Raw genomic sequence first — 16,981 nt, forward strand, 5'->3', positions numbered from 1 at the left:
CTATTAACTACAGAGTGGTCTCTCCAAATGATTAGAATCAAGGGCTTTGGGTTTAGAACCTGGCTTCACCCTGTGGCTATCCTTTGCTGCCACAGAGGAGAGGGGCTAACTCCATTCTGCTAGTCAATGTGTGCTCCCGAGGCTAGACCCTTCTTGAAAATGAATTCTAAATGTTAGGAATTCTAAACTCTCCTACTTGCACCCCCACAGAAAGAAAGAAAGAAAGAAAGAAAGAAAGAAAGAAAGAAAGAAAGAAAGAAAGAAAGAAAGAGTGTGCAGAAGAGACACCTCCACCTCCTTGCCCATTATTGTATTATCAAGGCCTAAATTTTTTAGTCAGCCTTGGTGTCTATGTATAAATATAATAAATCTGGCATATATACAAAATGGATTCTCATTTAGCCAGGAAAAAATGGAAAAATGATATTTGCAACAAAAAAGGATAGACCTGGGGGACATTGTTAGGTGAAACAAGTCACCCACAGAATGGTGAGAACAATGTACTCTCTCTTACAGGTGGAAACCAAAAAAAACACCAAAAATTTAAAAATGAATATGTCAACCTAAATGTAAAATAGAGATTACTAGGGACTGGACAAGGTGAAGGGAGGCGGGGCAGGAGGAGGGAGAGTGGATAAAGGATGAGTCAATATGATCTATACTTGCTGTAGATGTGCTTAGAAATACCCCAAACCCCAGTTATGTGTAAAATTATTACATTCATTGAAATTAAAAGTATATGAAAAAGAATGCCAGGACAGTAAGTGATCTCAAAATAATTTAATTATTGCTATATATTTCTTGGTCTCCCAACTCAAGTAGCTTCCAGAAATGCAGCAGTCACCTGAAACCTGTCCCCAAGTAACATGCTTCGTCCAGGAAAGCATTTTGCCCTAAAAGTTTCACCATCTCGCCCAGACAGTGCTACCATCTGCAGATGAAGTATTCAGTACTTGGGTGACATTTCCCATTTAAGCCATCAGAGTAACCAACTGCTCCTGTTTGCTCTGGGATGAGGGATTGCTCAGTGATGTGTTGAAATTCGAACCATCTTGGACAAAACAGAACATCTGGACAACGTTAGTACCACTTCTATTTAATAGCTAACTTGGACCCTCTTCTCTATGTACTGAGCGCATCTCCCACTCAATAATACTGCAGAAGATGACCAGGGAACCAATTGGTTATACTCAGAAATAACCCAACTTATCAAATAAGGAGAAATGGAGGAGAGGTGCCAAGGGACCCCTCGGAAGGAACATTTATTACTGGTGTACTCCCACACACAGAGGAGAGTGCTGTCATGGGGACTGATTGATGCAGCGACATTCCCTTAGCTTGGATATACGACCACAGTACACAGCTGCAACCTTCTCCTCTAAAAGGAAAATACAATAATAAATTACAGAAAAGTTGAGAGTATATATCATTCCAAGGCACCGATTGAAATACACCTGCTTTGTGTACGGCGAACCCTGCAAAGGGAAATTAAATAAATGTCAGAAACAACTGTACACATGTTTATTCCTTCAGCAAGATATACACCGGGGGCCTGCTACATCCAAGACTCTCGAGGACCCTCTGGAAACACAGTGATGGACTCAATTCATGTCTGGTAGGCATTCTATCTGAATCCTTTACTGTGTTTATCATGTCTGCTTCCCAATTTGGGGCTATGCTAACCTGTGTAGATGTGTTCTCCAGGGCATAGAAATCCTTAGTAACTCAATCACCTCATTTCCCATAGCTCCCTCAAGCAGAAACCATAGTTGAAGAAATTTTTAATGTGTTCTGCTTTCAGTTTTCTTTATTGAGAGCCAGCATAACTTAAGTATCAGGTGATAAAGGCATAGATTAAGGACAAATGGAGGTAGAAGCCCCAACAGGATGAAAATTATTGTTCTAGCCATTATCCAATGCTTCTTATATTGAATCAGGACTGCGACCATTTTTCCTCCTAATTCATTATCGTCACCTTAGTTCCAAGCCTTCATGGCTTTGTGCTGCACCCAGAGTCTTGAGACAGAGTGATGTGTGAGACCCAGACCCCACTGATCAGGAGAGTGTGGCCTGTCTGCCATCTGCCATCCCGCTGAACTCAGAGGCCACTCTATTGTTTTAGCTGATGACACCTGACATGAGAGATGACTGTTTCAAGTGGCAGAGTGGTTGCCGCAAAGAGAGAGAAGCCTGTTTAAGCTGGGGCCTGTCTGCTCCAGTAAATCTCGGGTTTTATCAGCCGGGTGCAACTGGTTCATTTCGAAGAGAGCAGTGGCAGTCCGTCTCTTTAGAGCCCCTTGTCAGAGAAGCCTTCAGGTGCCTCAGCATGCTAGGTTTGATACGAGGCAAGCCTGGTGTGAACAAGGATTAACCTAGAAGATGATGTGAGGCTCTCTTTAGGTTGATTCCAAGCAGAGACAGGAGAAACTCTAAACTCGATTAAACAAGGTAAACTTCCCTGGGTTGCTCTATGACATACACCTCATTTGCATTTCCTCAGCAGTTTGAATAAACATCACCATTGACCTGGGTGGCTCTAGCTGAGAGAGCCCCGAAGCACTTGGTTGCAAGGAGGAATAATTTCAATGCTGTCCTGGCAAAACTGGACAGCCTGTCAGAGACACACAAACGGCTTTTGAAATCTGCATGTCTGTGTGGAGGTATGAAATATTCATACCTGAGATTAAAATATTTTATTGAATTAATATTGATCTACGATTAATTTTTAAACAGATTCATATTTCATGAGGCCCTCACGATGAACCCACCAATTGGGCCTCCACGAGTGAAACCAATTACACAAACTGTTAAGGAAGCAAGCTGGAAAGCAAGCCCATACGCCTGAGGAGAGACAAAAAGAATGTAAAGAAGTGGCTTCATGAGGAAATCAACAATCTGTATACAATGACTGAATAAAGAAGACATTACCCTGCTCACTTTCCCACAGGTTTTTCTCTTTGGTGTGTGCCAGTGGCACATCCGTGGGCCATTTACTTATTTGTTTATCGATCAATCTATCTAATTAAAAAAAAAAAGATTTATAAAGCTCTCTCTGTTCTCTGGCCTCAAAACCTTGGTGAAGGTTTTGTCCCCTTCTAATCGCCATTAACCCTTTCCTTCCAAGAGGCGACTGTAATAGTAGAGGCTACAGTACAGTGAAGCATCCTTAAGAGAGCTTTTCTCTCCACCCAATCTCCCCATCCTCCCCACCCTCCTCACCTTCTTTACCCTCCCCACACCCCACCCCCAGTCCCACCCTCCTACCCCCCCACCCCACCCCCGGAATTGAGCCACACCTTTCTGCGGAGTGGTGGCAGTGGAAAACAAAAGACATTGATTGCAGCATTTAATTAGCATGTTCACATCCAAAGCCAAGGAGAGATAGAGGAAGACTGGGCCCAAGTGCTTTTGAACAAGTCCTTTAACAATCTGAGGCCAGAGAATTCACTCCTACTCTGTCCTCTGTGTGTTTCCCACAGTCACACCTGCATTTGTTTTTTGTTTTTGTTTTTGTTTTTGTTTTTCAACTTGTTTGTTTTTGGTTTTGTTTTTACCTGAAAACCCTGAGACAGTTGTTTCATTGAATTCTCTCTGGGTAGGAAAGCCTATTTTACACAAAGCATTTTTGCCTCCTAGGCAATAAACCCAGTTCATCCTTACAGCCAGTCTCCCCTGCTTCTGCTTCTGCTTCTCCTTCTTTTTTAACTCTTTGCACAGAACACCAGTCCAAACAGTGGAAGGACAAATGAAGAGTATTCTTCACTTTCTGATGAAGGGTTTCACTGTGAACAAGGAGATTTTAAAAGGCCTGGGAGATTGGTACAAGCTGCTAGACTGGCTTAGACTAGCCACATGGGGCTAAGATGATGCCCAGGGTCTCCTAATTAGATAAAGCCATTGTTTAGATTCAGACAATACCTGTTTACAGTTCAATAAACAACTTGTCACAGTTGCTTGCTCAAAGCAGACCTAGATGTCAATGCAAACAGTTAGTACAGAGGCACTGAAATAAATTGGTCTCCCGAGTAAATAAATTGAGCAGCATTGTGAAGCAGCCTCATCAGGAGTGAGGAAGATAATCATTTATAAAGGTTTAAAATGGCGTTTCATAAATATTGACATTTAGAGAAATGTCTTCCCCCCACCTAATGACCACCCTCCCTTTTCCTATTTCCAACAGCCACTAAAAAAGAAGACGAAGAAATTTGAAAGAGAGGATAAAGTATTTCTGGAGTCATCCCATTGAAGGTTTGCAATGCTTTGTGTCTAATATTTAATAAACTTCCCCCAAAGGATATGTCCTATGGAATATAAGTGACAGAGGGGTGTGACAGTTGCCTTCCAGGACTTTCTGTTCTGGCACTGTAGAATGGACGGGCACAAAAAGATAATCCAGTGCAAAGGTCAGGCAGCAGGATGCCCAGGTTTTGTGTTTGTGTCTTGTTGATGCTGGATGAGCCAATTAAAGAACAGACCAGAGGTGTGCTCTGTTTCCAGGGAGGTGATTCGAGGGTGGCAGGAAGAAGAAATGAGCTGATGTTGTCTGGTGCCCTTTCATGGGGACTATGCCTAACACAGATCCCAAAAGGTCTTTTCCTTTCCCAAAGACCCCTGGGGGGAGAGGGGAGTGTCTGCCCTGGGAGATGTAACTGAATAATTAATATTCAAGGTTTAGAATGAACTATTATGTGGGAGTGTGGGTGCGGGAACCAGGGCTCTTATCAGAGACTCTGGCATGTATGTAAACACCAGGAAGCACGGGGAGAAACTTGAGTTCCTAAGATGTTACAAAGGGAGACACTAGCATCTGTTTCCTGCCACCATTAACCTTTGGGATATCCAATAGACCCTTGCTCAGTAGGCTCAACGAGGGGACTCATGCCAAGGCCCACGGCTAATAGAGGGCTTACTGTTTAGGAAAAGGGGCTTGGGAGCTAAAATATGTATTTTCTAAATATCAAATATGTGTCCTGGCATTTTTTCTTTATACCTCACATAGATTCTAAATGAAGAGTCCTTTCCTGCACCCCCCCAACAGTACAAGAGATTTCCCCATCACATCCAACCCTCCTCACACCAGCATTATATTCATCCATGTGCCACTGACTTTCTAAGAACTCCACCTCCTAGCTCATTATTAAAAAGCTTACTGAATTCTGCCGTAGCAAATAACATTTATATCCCTTTAGCATGAAATTTTTAAAACTTGAACCCGGAGTTTATTTCCGCTGAAGCCTCCTTTGTGAAGCAAGGAAAATAAAATTGGCAAGCAGCGCGTCCTATTATAACCCCCAATGATCCTCTCTCCAGATGAATATTTAACATCTGCTCTGGCAACTCAGACTGCCAGCGTCCCAGTGCACCCAACCTCACCTGCATTTTCAACTGGAGTGCCCAAGTGGACCATGAGATCTCTTTCAGTGTTTATGTTGTGGTCACAGGCCTGAGAGCACGTAATGCCAGGATTACTGCTGACCTGCCTGCCCTCTTTGGAACGCTGAGAGCCCAGTGGTGTCTCTATAACATGTTAGGTTTCCAGGCTACTCTAGACAAAATTGGCAGTGGATATAGTTTTTCACCTCGATTCCCAGCTTCCCTGTGCTGGGGCAAAGTCTCATTTACTCCATAGATCTCCAAAGGGCTTAGCGCTAACTGCTGCTTCCTGTCTGTTTTCTTGGGAAGGGATGGGGAAAGGGAAGGGGAAGCCGAAGCCCATGCCTTTGCTTGTCCCTTCTCTTCCAGGCTGAGTAACCTTGCTCAAGCCATGTCATGCTTTCAGCTCATATCCCTTCTGTGGTAAGTAGAGATAATGCAATTACTTGCTTTCCACTTGTAACAATTTCAAAATAGAATGTGTTGGCGTATAAAGAGACACTCGGCCGTCACTTCCGTAAGTAATTATTCATCTTCTCCACAGTTAACTGGACATGTCTTACACGCGTTCTCACGACCAGCCAGGAAAGACGCAGCAAACCAGAATCTTCTGCGGCAAAACTTTATTGCTTACATCTTCAGGAGCAAGAGTGCAAGCCTCAAACCCAAAAACGAAAGCGAAACCCCTTCCCTCTTAAGGAGAGTTATCCTTCGCCTAGGACGTATCACTCCCTGATTGGCTGCAGCCCATGGCCGAGTTGTAGTCACGGGGAAGGCAGAGTACATGGGGTGGAGAACTACCTTTGGCACATGCGCAGATTATTTGTTTACCACTTAGAACACAGCTGTCAGCGCCATCTTGTAACGGCGAATGTGGGGGCGGCTTCCCACAGACATGGACTGTATTTGATACACAGTGCACTGACAAATAAGTGAGGTCCCCCATTCTTACTTACAGGGACAGTTAGATAAAGAATGCCATGGGATGGATTAATACTAACCACACTGAATTAGAGGCATTGAAGAGGCTTTAATAGGGTGGTGTAAGTACAGGTTTAGAAGCTGTTGTTTTGGAGGTAAGCCATTAAAACATAATGAAACCAAAATTAAGCCGTAGCACTTCACAACTGGAAGTAGATATTTTTTTTTTAACTGGCATCAGGATCTGAGGCTAAAGCAACACAAAACCTCAAACTTCAATTTTAAGTTTCAACCAGTGAAAATGGGAGAGGGCAAGGCCCAGAATAATCCTCCCAGTTCCAACCATGGGTTGCGCACCCTCCGTGGAGATGCTGATCTCAGTCAAAGCAGGCTCACCATGCTTCTTCACCCATGAAATTACAGCTCCGTCACACACCTTAGGTCATTTTACTCCACGCTCCTCCAAAGGGCTTTTGCAAAGCCCCGTTTTTTAGATCTTGACTTAAGCCTACTAACTGAAAGGTTCTATTCCAGCTGGAAGACCTCGTTCTGATTTCAGTGTCTGGGAAAACCTTCAGAGAAGGCAGCTGAACAGCGTCTGCCTTGCCCTACGCTAATATGCTCGCAGTCCTCAAACCTCTGACATGTATAAGCACCACTGGATCAGCTTCCTAGGGCCTGTGAGCTTAACTACCCAGCACTCAAGCTAACGAATGCCGCATGCAAGTCTCTAGCCTGCCCAAAAAGCCAACCCATGAACCAAATTCACACCCAAGACCAGGAATCTGCTCTCTCCCCTTCTTTGTGGTCTCTGGAGGAGACATGGAGCAGCTGGACAGAAGCTACTGAGACAGTTAGGGTCCGTGTTTTCCCTCCTTCCTCTTCATGGCTAAGTTTGAAGCATCCTGACTAGTTCCTTGAGCTTTAGATTTTTAACAGTTTGAAAGTCCATCTCCCCTACTAAGTACCAGGGTTAGATACTTTGCCTATATACATTTTAATGACAGCATCTACTCCTTTATTCAAGTCAGAAAACAAACAAAAATGAAAGCCATTTTAATCCTGTCCCATCTTAACTCCCTCTGTCTCTCAGACCCATTCACTAAGCCCTGGCCTTGTCATTTCTGGTTCTTCTCCCCTCCTCTCCTTTCCCCTTTGATAGCTGAGTTGTTAGCATCACCTTTTGTCCAAACTTGCAAGTAGCCACCTAACTGTCTCTCCAGCTCTAATCTCACTTCCTCTAATTCTTCTTCCTAGTGTCACCAAAGTGACAATGATCTTTAAAAGCCAGGAAAGCTCAAGTAACTCTCCCTCTTAAAAACCCTTCAAGTGCTTTCTATAGTTTACAGGAAAGAAAGGAGCCAGAGTCTTCAAGTGACAAAGGTTCTGCATTATATGGCCTAGCAGTTGTCCTGACCTGAAAATTCTTACAGATCTTGGCTCTTTCTTGAAGTTTCCTAACTCCCTGCCTCCACTCTTATATTCCTTGTCTCCTCTCGCTATCTGCCTGTCCTGGTAAATGACTCCTCACTTACCAAGAAGACTCCTTCCCAACGCCGTCTTTCTCTACAGATTTTGTATTCTAACAGACTCTTAGAACTACCGATGCCGTCCTTGATGTCTGCCTTCCTCATGTACTTTTCAGAAATCTGAAAAACATGCTTCCTCTCTTCTGGGAAGAAATTCCCCAAAGACAAACTCCAAAACAATTTAATTCATGAACCCAAAACATCATACAGTACCTGTATACATCTGACATTCAATCAAGGCTGACTGAGTTTGAGTAAATTTATGCAAACCATCGGATAAAACAGAATTATATGTATTAGTGATACACAGGATAGTTTCTGGACTAGAACAAGCACTCAGTAAATCTTCCTTAAATGAATGAATAGATAAAATTTATCCTTTACCAGAAAATTGAAGATCTGGTCACTATTCTTTGTGTCCTTTATGACTGCATATTTTTTCTCTAATATAACAATGTCACAGCAGGATCAGGCAGTATGTGTTATCATTCTATCAAATGCTGCTTTAGGTATGAAGCAGATCACTGGTTAATTGTTTTGCTTCTGAGAGTTCATTGAGGGCTTAGCTCTCTGTATAAATCTGCAATATACCTGATGGACAGAGAACTAACAATGGTTTTCTTTTTCCACTTCTGGACCTCAGAGAAACCAAGGTAGGAGAATGAATTCTACTAACCTTAAGAGAAAACATCATATAAAACCTATAGTTAAGATGCTTACATCACTGAGATGTATACCACGCTCAGAATTAAACATGAAAGTACAAAATGGGTACAGTCTCTAGAAGGAGGATGAATTGTCAAATATATTTTACTGCTGTCACAACTGCTCTGAGATCACTATTAGACAATGATAACCTTTGACTTGTCACACTCTATGAGAATCCTTTTAAAATGCAAATCCTTCAAGGTACAAGTTGGTATTTGGCCTATATAAATGATCAATAAGACCAGAGTGGAGCTTTATGGCTTTGTTGATTAGTATACGTTATCACATATTACCATGTGTTAAATGTATAGCCTGTTGTTGCAGCTCAGAAGGAACTTCATTTAGAGCCTCATGATCATAGAGTTAGAGGTGACAATTTGTTTATGGTCACCTAGTCTAACTGCTACACTACATTTAAGAGATCCATGTTAACGTACTTTCTTAGGGTTTCTATTCCTGCACAAACATCATGACCAAGAAGCAAATTGGGGAGGAAAGGGTTTATTCAGCTTACACGCCCATACTGTTGTTCATCACCAAGGAAGTCAGGACTGGAACTCAAGCAGGTAAGAAAGCAGGAGCTGATGCAGAGGCCATGGAGGGATGTTCTTTACTGGCTTGCTTCCCCTCAGCTTGCTCTCTTATAGAAACCAAAAACTGCCAGCCCAGAGATGGTCCCACCCACAAGGGGCCTTTCCCCCTTGATCACTAATTGAGAAAATACCCCACAGCTGGATCTCATGGAGGCACTTCTCCAACTGAAGCTCCTTTCTCTGTGATAACCCCAGCCTGTGTCAAGTTGAACCAGCCAGTACACGTACATTCGTACATTCACCCAATATCTACTGCATATTATTTGTCAAACATTCCTCTTGCAACCTGAGACATATGAAAAAAATAAAAGTTAAACACCCAAGCCTCGCTCATTGTGGTAATGTGTGGCTTTAATCTCACAGGAGACAGAAGATCTCTGTGAGTTTGAAACCAGTCATGTCTATATAGCGAGTTCCACATGGGCCAGGGCTACTTAGTGAGATCCTGTCTCAAATGTGTGTATGTGTGTGTGTGTGTGTGTGTGTGTGTGTGTGTGTGTGTGTGTGTAAACAAATCCAAGTCTTCATATAACTTAAATAATATTAGGGAGAGAAGAGCTCTTAGCAACACATAAATAAAATGTATTTTTGGCTTGTTTGCTTGGGTGTGTCAAATGTTTGGTCAGCAGTACAAATAAGAGCATCAGCAGAAAGAAAGATAAAAACTTGGCCATGGAGGCTGGTGTCTTGGAAACTGAGGCTTAGAGGTATACGTGGAAGCAATTTGAGTATCCCTGATTGGAGAAGTCTTCACTGAGGAGGTCTGACCTGAAGGAAGGCTTAAAATTGGTGCAACTGTCAGGTGTGCAGCTATCTGATTAAGGGTAGTATCCAAGGCAAAGAGAGAGGCGATTGGGAAGATCGAGAATTTGATTACTTAAAAGGAGAAGAGCAATGAGAGCATATACTTAGTTCCATGTGAGCAAAGAAAGGAGAAGCAAGAAATGAGCTTCAGTTCCAATGGGTTGCTTGGAGGTCAGGTCATCAAGCACTTGGCCTTCTGAAGACACTGTGTCACTGTGAATAAGATGGGGAGCTAATGGAAGGTTTGGAGCACAAGAAGAAAATGTTCTCATTTATTCTCAGAGAGGAGACTGTGTTGAGAATCTCCTGATGGGGAGGATAGAAGCAGGTAAGCCTGGCAGTTCTGACATTAGCCAGGAGAAGAGGTAATAGAAGCACAGACCTGCACAGCAGTGACCAAGCCAGCATGATATAGCCAGAATCTGCATGGATTTCATTTATGGAGCCAAGATAATTTGCTAATGTATTTATTATGCAGACTATAATGCATACTATGCATTATATATTATGCAGAACAACAAAGGCAATAACCGAAGGTTTGTCAGGCATGAACAACTATGACATGATGTTTTCAATGACTAATTAGGAAGGCTGAAGCAAGAGCAAACTTGGGAGGATGGAGATGATCGGAAGCCCTGCTGGGGGCATGTGAAATGTACCACTATAAGCCATCAAAAAGAAGGGAATTTCCCAGACAGTTGGCTATGCAGAGGGGAAATCGTTACTCAGGAAGGCCATGCATTATGTCAGGTGATACAATCAGTCACCTTCAGTCTGAGATATTCATCTAGAGAGTGTTCAGCTTACAACCTTCCCCAAAGCTGAAAACTTTAAGGAAGTCACTTGGTCTAGCCATTTTGCCTGCAGCAGAAGTTATTAAATAACTGTGTGTCCAGGTGTGCCAAGAGAACAGAGATTGGGGTCAACCATAATCAATGACTTGATGGAAACCTCTAGGTATCCAAGTTATATATACCCCCTTTCTTAAATAAAAAAATTAGCCACCAGGGTAATAAATAGAGCATGAAAGGCTAAGAGTACTGTCTATTCTTCCAGAGGTCCAATTCTCAGCATCCTTGGGGTGGCTCACAACCATCTATAACTACAGTTCCAGGCACTGATTCCGGGCACCAGGCATGCATATGGTGTGTAGATGTATATAAAGCCAAAAAATTCACACACATAAACTAAAGTTAACAAAGAAGGAGATGATGATCACAAATGACTTCAACTTTTTAAGCTTTTATCCCATTAAAACCCATCAATCACAAACCTGTAACTTGGGGGGGATAAAGAATCCCCACTCCATACCAGGTAGCAGTCTTATGAGAAAGGGTAATGCAGGGATCTGAAAAGGGTATGACAACCTTTGTAGCTCAGTTCATAGAGTTAAGAAGAGTGATTTGAGAAGAGTTGTCTACAAGAAAATCATAAGACAAAATTGGTGTGACAGTCACTGCCCTGCCGTCTCTCAACACCAAACCAACCCATCTGTACTGTGTTGCTTGGCACTGCTTTCTCAGTATTCCCTAGCCAGATAGATTCCTGTTAGCTTCTGTCAATGAAAGAGACTGGTGTGAAATTGGAAGGCAAGGAGGAGGGAAGACGTGCTCTTTTTCTATTTACAGTTCTTGTAAGTTTCTTCCCAGCAGCAGAGAACAGTGATAACACCAGAGATGCACAACCTTCAAGATGCTGTGCAACTTCAGGGACAGAGTATGAGCAAAAAAACGTACCAATTCCCTGGACCGCCAGGTTCACACCATTTCACCTTCAAAGATCTGAATGCCAGCCAAATGGTAGCTTCCTTAGAGATCATCCAACAGCCACACAATAGGTACCACTCAAGTATCAAAGCACTGCCACACAGGTCAATCTCCTGATCTCTGAGGGAGAACAGATTCATTGATTACTTCAGCCCCAATTTATCTGCATTCAACAGGTACTGTATGTGCCTGGAAGTTTGCTCTCAGCTTTTTCAGCCATCCAGTTGAACTCTGTGGTAGTTCTTGTAGATAACACAGACTCTTCTCTCTTCAAGGTGGATGTAATTCATTTCTCATTGAGGTTGTCTGGCTTAGGGACTTGTGTCTGATGTGTGGAATATGATAAGTATGACAAGATCATCAAATGTATTACAGAATCTTTCTGTTCACTCTTTTAGGTCATTTTCTGGGAATGCCAACTGCTATGTTATGAGAACACTCAGACAGCCCTGTGGAGATGCCTGTGTGGCAAGGAACTGAGATCCTTGGCCAACTGCTGGCAAGAAGCTAAGGCCTTCCAACTATGATTATGTGAGTGCAGGTTCACCTTAGAAGCAGGTTCTTCTCCATCAGCCAAGTTTTAAAGTGACTCTAACCCTGTCCAGTAGACTGACTGCAACCTCATGAGAAGGCACTCCTGGGTTCATGAACCTGAGGAACCATGAAATAATATATAAACTGTTTGTTGGGTCAAGTCACTACATTTTGGAGTAACTGGGGTCTACCACAACCGAAAATAATAAACCAAATGCCAACTCCTTACCCTGATGTTTCCCTCAGAACTGTCTATTATAAATGTTGCTGGACTTTGATTCATAGGGTGAAAGGAATCTAAGGACCCTGAAGATAGAATTCAGCATGGGATATACCTTTGTTAATGCCAACAGAGCCAACGGAAGATGGGTAGTCATATCCATAGAAAATAATAAATCAGGTGTAATGTTATTCACCTATAGTCCCAGAGCTTGGCAGGTAATGCAAAGTGGATCTGTAATTCAGCTTTTCTCAATACTATCAATAATATTGTGATAACATAAATCATTACCTACTTAGGATGAATTATCTATTGGATGAAAGCCTTTGTGTGACACAATTGTTGGTTGATAATTCAATAATTATCGCCCTAATTAGAACAGTAAGTAGTAAGCCCAGGAACTAGGGGTCAGCTTTTTCTAAGATCAAGTCATGGAGCATTAGAAGGTGTCACTGCTGGCTATAAAAGAAACTCTTATTTCTTGGAGTCACAAGCAGATGTGAACTGAAAAACAAACTCAAAATCCCGCTGTATGAATTATAGCAGTATTATGTAAGATAAAATTAGATGAGCCAAGCTTTAATGCAAAAGTTCAGGTGTTATTTAGAGTAAGTAGATACCTGACACTTTGAAAGTATGTATTTGTTGGGCTTGGACAAGGAAGAGTATTTTCAATCTAATATCTCTAAGCCTTAATTACTAGCAGATGAAATACCTGCATTCTGCAGATAGTGACTTTCCCTTGTATGAGTGCCTGATGGTAACTTCATGAAAATATGTCACCTTTAAACAGATGCCTGTTTCCTGCCCCAGCTAGGAACTGTCTTCTTCTTCTTTTTTGCTTTTTTTTTAATTGGTTTTATTTATTTATTTATTTATTTATTTACTGTTTTTGTTTTTTGAGACAGGGTTTCTCTGTGTAGTCTTGGCTGTCCTGGAACTCACTCTGTAGACCAGGTTGGCCTCGAACTTAGAAATCTGCCTGCCTCTGCCTCCACAGTGCTGGGATTAAAGGCATGTGCCACCACGCCCAGCTATCTTAAAATCGATATCTTAAGACTGATTACCAGCATCAGGTCTCAACATGCTCAACAGACAAAACTCATATCGCCTCTGGAGAAAGAAAACTCAAAAACTAAAAGAATAGCAAGGCTGTGAATAGATACACTGGCACAAAGTTGAAGAATAGATGCCAGGGTAGACTCTAAGTGTATCAGACCCAGAATGATTATAAACAATGTTAGACGAAATCAAATGCATTACTGTGATTTATCTTACCAAGAACAAAGTAACTATAAGGGACTCCAACCCATTAATGGTTTTCTGAAATATGGATCCCAAATTAAGAAGGTTAACTCAGAGTAAGACAGCAAAGTTTCCTTGGCACAAAACTGAAGAAAGGAACAATTGCTGAGCAAAAACAGATGTTGGAGAAGTCTTAACTCTGCAGAGATAGTGCAATGAGTGGGGAGTCACCTCCCAGAAAAGCTCGGAGTTTGGTGACTGTTCTTTGTACCCTGAGGATGATAACTGAAGTGAGTTTCTTAATTTTAGAAAGGATGATGTATTTCTGAAATATTCAGGGTCAAATAGGATTTAATTAGTATAGTCAAAGCATAATTTCCACAGTCAATCAGGATTCAGGATTGACCTGAACTTGATCTTAAGTCATGAATAATTGATCATAACATTTTGATAACATAAATCAGCACACCAAATAATCATATGTATACACATATAATTACTTATTATTATTATATATTAAGTGCCGTAGTTAACAGACTTAGGTTTTCCTAAAGTACATTCACAACAAGTTATTCCCTTTGCATAAGGCTCATTTGTCATAATCATATTCTAGAATATTTCTCAAGACTTCCATAGGATGGGTCCAACTTAATCCTCCTTTTTCAGCTTATATAAAATGCATAAAGACCATGAGTTGTTAGGAAGCTATTCAGGTGATAGTTACAATTGCAGGCACTGGTGCAGGTGTGGTGTCTTTAGTGAGATACTGGTGTGCAACCATTGCTCTGACAAACACCTTCGTTTTATCTCTAAATTACAATCTCAAATGTTTGTTGTCACCATTCAGGGACACTGGAGTATCGTCACAAACAATGATAACTCTTCCATTGTCTGGCATAATCTCGTCCAAAAGATTCTGATCATTGTGACATTTCACAGAACATTCTGATGTCAGCTACATTGGCAAAATCATGCTTAATGGGCCTTATGAGCAATAACTGGCAGAGACTTTACATACTGTAAAATAATATGCCAGCCAGAAAGTGAGAAAAATGGTCACAATTTTTCAGAGTCTGTCTTTTTATGTATCCTTGAAAGAGATGATTGTAGGTCACTCCAGTGATTCAAACTCCTGTACTATCAAAACCTTTGTCTATTCAAAGTACTTTAAAAAGTATTTTATATTGAGTAACAGATATTCATTTCTAATAGTTTCAGAGGTTAGAAAGTTGAAGCCCAGGATACAAGTAGACTTGGTGTCTTAATAACTATTACACTGGGATTTAATTCCGATGTGAATTTGATGGGGGAGATAAATATTCACAGTCCAGTAAAATCGGAGTATCACAAAGCGTCATAGCTTTGGTGCCTTCTGTATACAGAGAATGTAATTAAATCCTTCCCAGTCTCAGACATTGGTTTCTATACGGTAGCTCAATGGCCTAGGCTGAACACAGTTGGCCCTCACAATGCACTGCATAAGGTCACTTGAGACACAGTAAGTTGTGAGGATGAGGACTGTTCCCTCTTAGTGAGCCACAGTCGAAGCAGGAAGGTCCTTTTACAGTCACTACTCCTCCTACTCTGTCACACTAGCTCGTGGTAATTGTGTATCGTTCAACAGGGTCCTGTAGCTATGCAGGCAAAAGAGGTGAAGGAAAGACAAAGCGGAATGATCCACTCCAGGCACACTGGCCCCTGCTATTCTTCACACCAAGTCTACTCCTTCCAAAGACTTTTCATATTTTGTGGAGAGCCGCAATAGCTTCCGCCATTACAAGATGGCGCCGGCTTCCGCTGTGCCTGCAGGAATTTTCCAGTAAACAAGCATTGTGCGCATGTGCAAAAGAGTATTGGCGCCAAGTCACAGCCCATCAGGGGCGTATCAATGGGATCATGAGCAAGCAGCCAGTCAGGTGTGGACACGCCGCAGCGCCTCTTTGGGGCTCTGGGTCTTCCTCTTCATGCTGAAGCTAGCGTAATAAAGCATTGCTGCAGAAGGATCCGGTTGTCTGCGTGTGTTCTTGCTGGCGAGACGATAGCGGCGGGACAATATTTGTTTTCTCATTGATCTCAGATAGCCTCTCTCCAGATAGCCAAGGGCCTTGCAATCCCTTCTTTTTAGTCTTGACTTCAACTCATTTTCTCATAGAAGCCTTCTCTGGTCACCCTATTTCTTGTTTTATTTGTTTTCCTTAGCCCACATAGCTATCTAGCATAGTATATATCTTACATTTTCCTTTCCATTGTGCATCTCCATCCCTGGACTATAAACACCGTAAGGGGAGGAGTATGTTCCACATGAGTGTATCCCCATCTCTTAGAATCTGGTACACAGCCAGATTCCTAATAAATACCTGTTTTATAAATAAACAGATATCAACCACATCTAAAAAAAAAAAAACCATGAGAATAAAAAATATCAGGGACATGTTAAACAGCTTTCAAGCTTTCTCCCTTTCTTCCTGGGCCCAGGCGACATCTTATCTAGATCTTGAATAGATTCTATTTTACTATTTTATTCCAAAAATATCTAGCTGTTTGGGGAGGATGGGGAGAGACAGACAGCTCTGATAAATTATGAATGTCCTAGGAACTTTCAAAAATTCTATTCCCTGCATTCTTCATAATACATTATACTTTGACATTTATAAAAATGAAAAACAAATAGAAATTAATCTCATCTTTAAAATATGAATCCTATAAATGTTATTGAACTATATTTTTATCACATTTTCAAACTATGTGTAATACTTTGCTTTGAAATCCATTACTTCTTCACAACTTAGGATTTTTGAATTAATAGATGTTTACTTTTTATAATCATTAATATTTCTGCTGCCAATACATTTGCTAATCCTGCACTTCTCTTTTTTTGTTTCTAGCCTGTGCTATAAAACCAGTGTTAATACTTAATTTTTAACCTTCTTCCAGAAGCCAGTTTCTTAAAGTGGACCAGGAAATGAAATCATGCTGCTGGGATTGTAAGATTAGGAAAGTTGAAGCTCATAAGCAATGCAAATGGCTAAGAATGACAGAATTTCCATAAACATAGATGCTGGGTCTAAAATCATACCACATTCCTGTTAATAGGTCTTGGTGGACAGACCCAAAAAGAGACTCAATTTCCACAAGGAAGTCCAAACACAAGCCCTGTCTAGAAAGGACTCTGGAGAATAAGGTATAACAAAAAACCTATTTAAAGATATTGGATGTGTAGAGAGTGTCCAGGAGAATAAGAAAGGAGGTGCCAGAAAGCAATAATCTAACCAGATCTCAGCAAGAAAT

At 41.5% G+C, this 16,981-nt stretch overlaps 2 long non-coding RNA genes across 2 annotated transcripts in view; one reads left to right on the plus strand and one right to left on the minus strand.

Moving 5' to 3' along the window:
* Positions 1–16,981, minus strand: part of 6530403H02Rik (RIKEN cDNA 6530403H02 gene) — a 432,399-nt gene that overhangs the window by 353,859 nt on the left and 61,559 nt on the right. The window lies entirely within an intron of this gene.
* Gm52615 lies at positions 4,190–5,948 on the plus strand. Its single transcript, XR_003954547.1, has 3 exons — positions 4,190–4,248; positions 5,743–5,796; positions 5,918–5,948. It is a non-coding gene; the product is annotated as a predicted gene, 52615 (long non-coding RNA).

The sequence above is a fragment of the Mus musculus genome, chromosome 3, assembly GCF_000001635.26.
Source record: "Mus musculus strain C57BL/6J chromosome 3, GRCm38.p6 C57BL/6J".
Taxonomy (NCBI): Eukaryota; Metazoa; Chordata; class Mammalia; order Rodentia; family Muridae; genus Mus; species Mus musculus.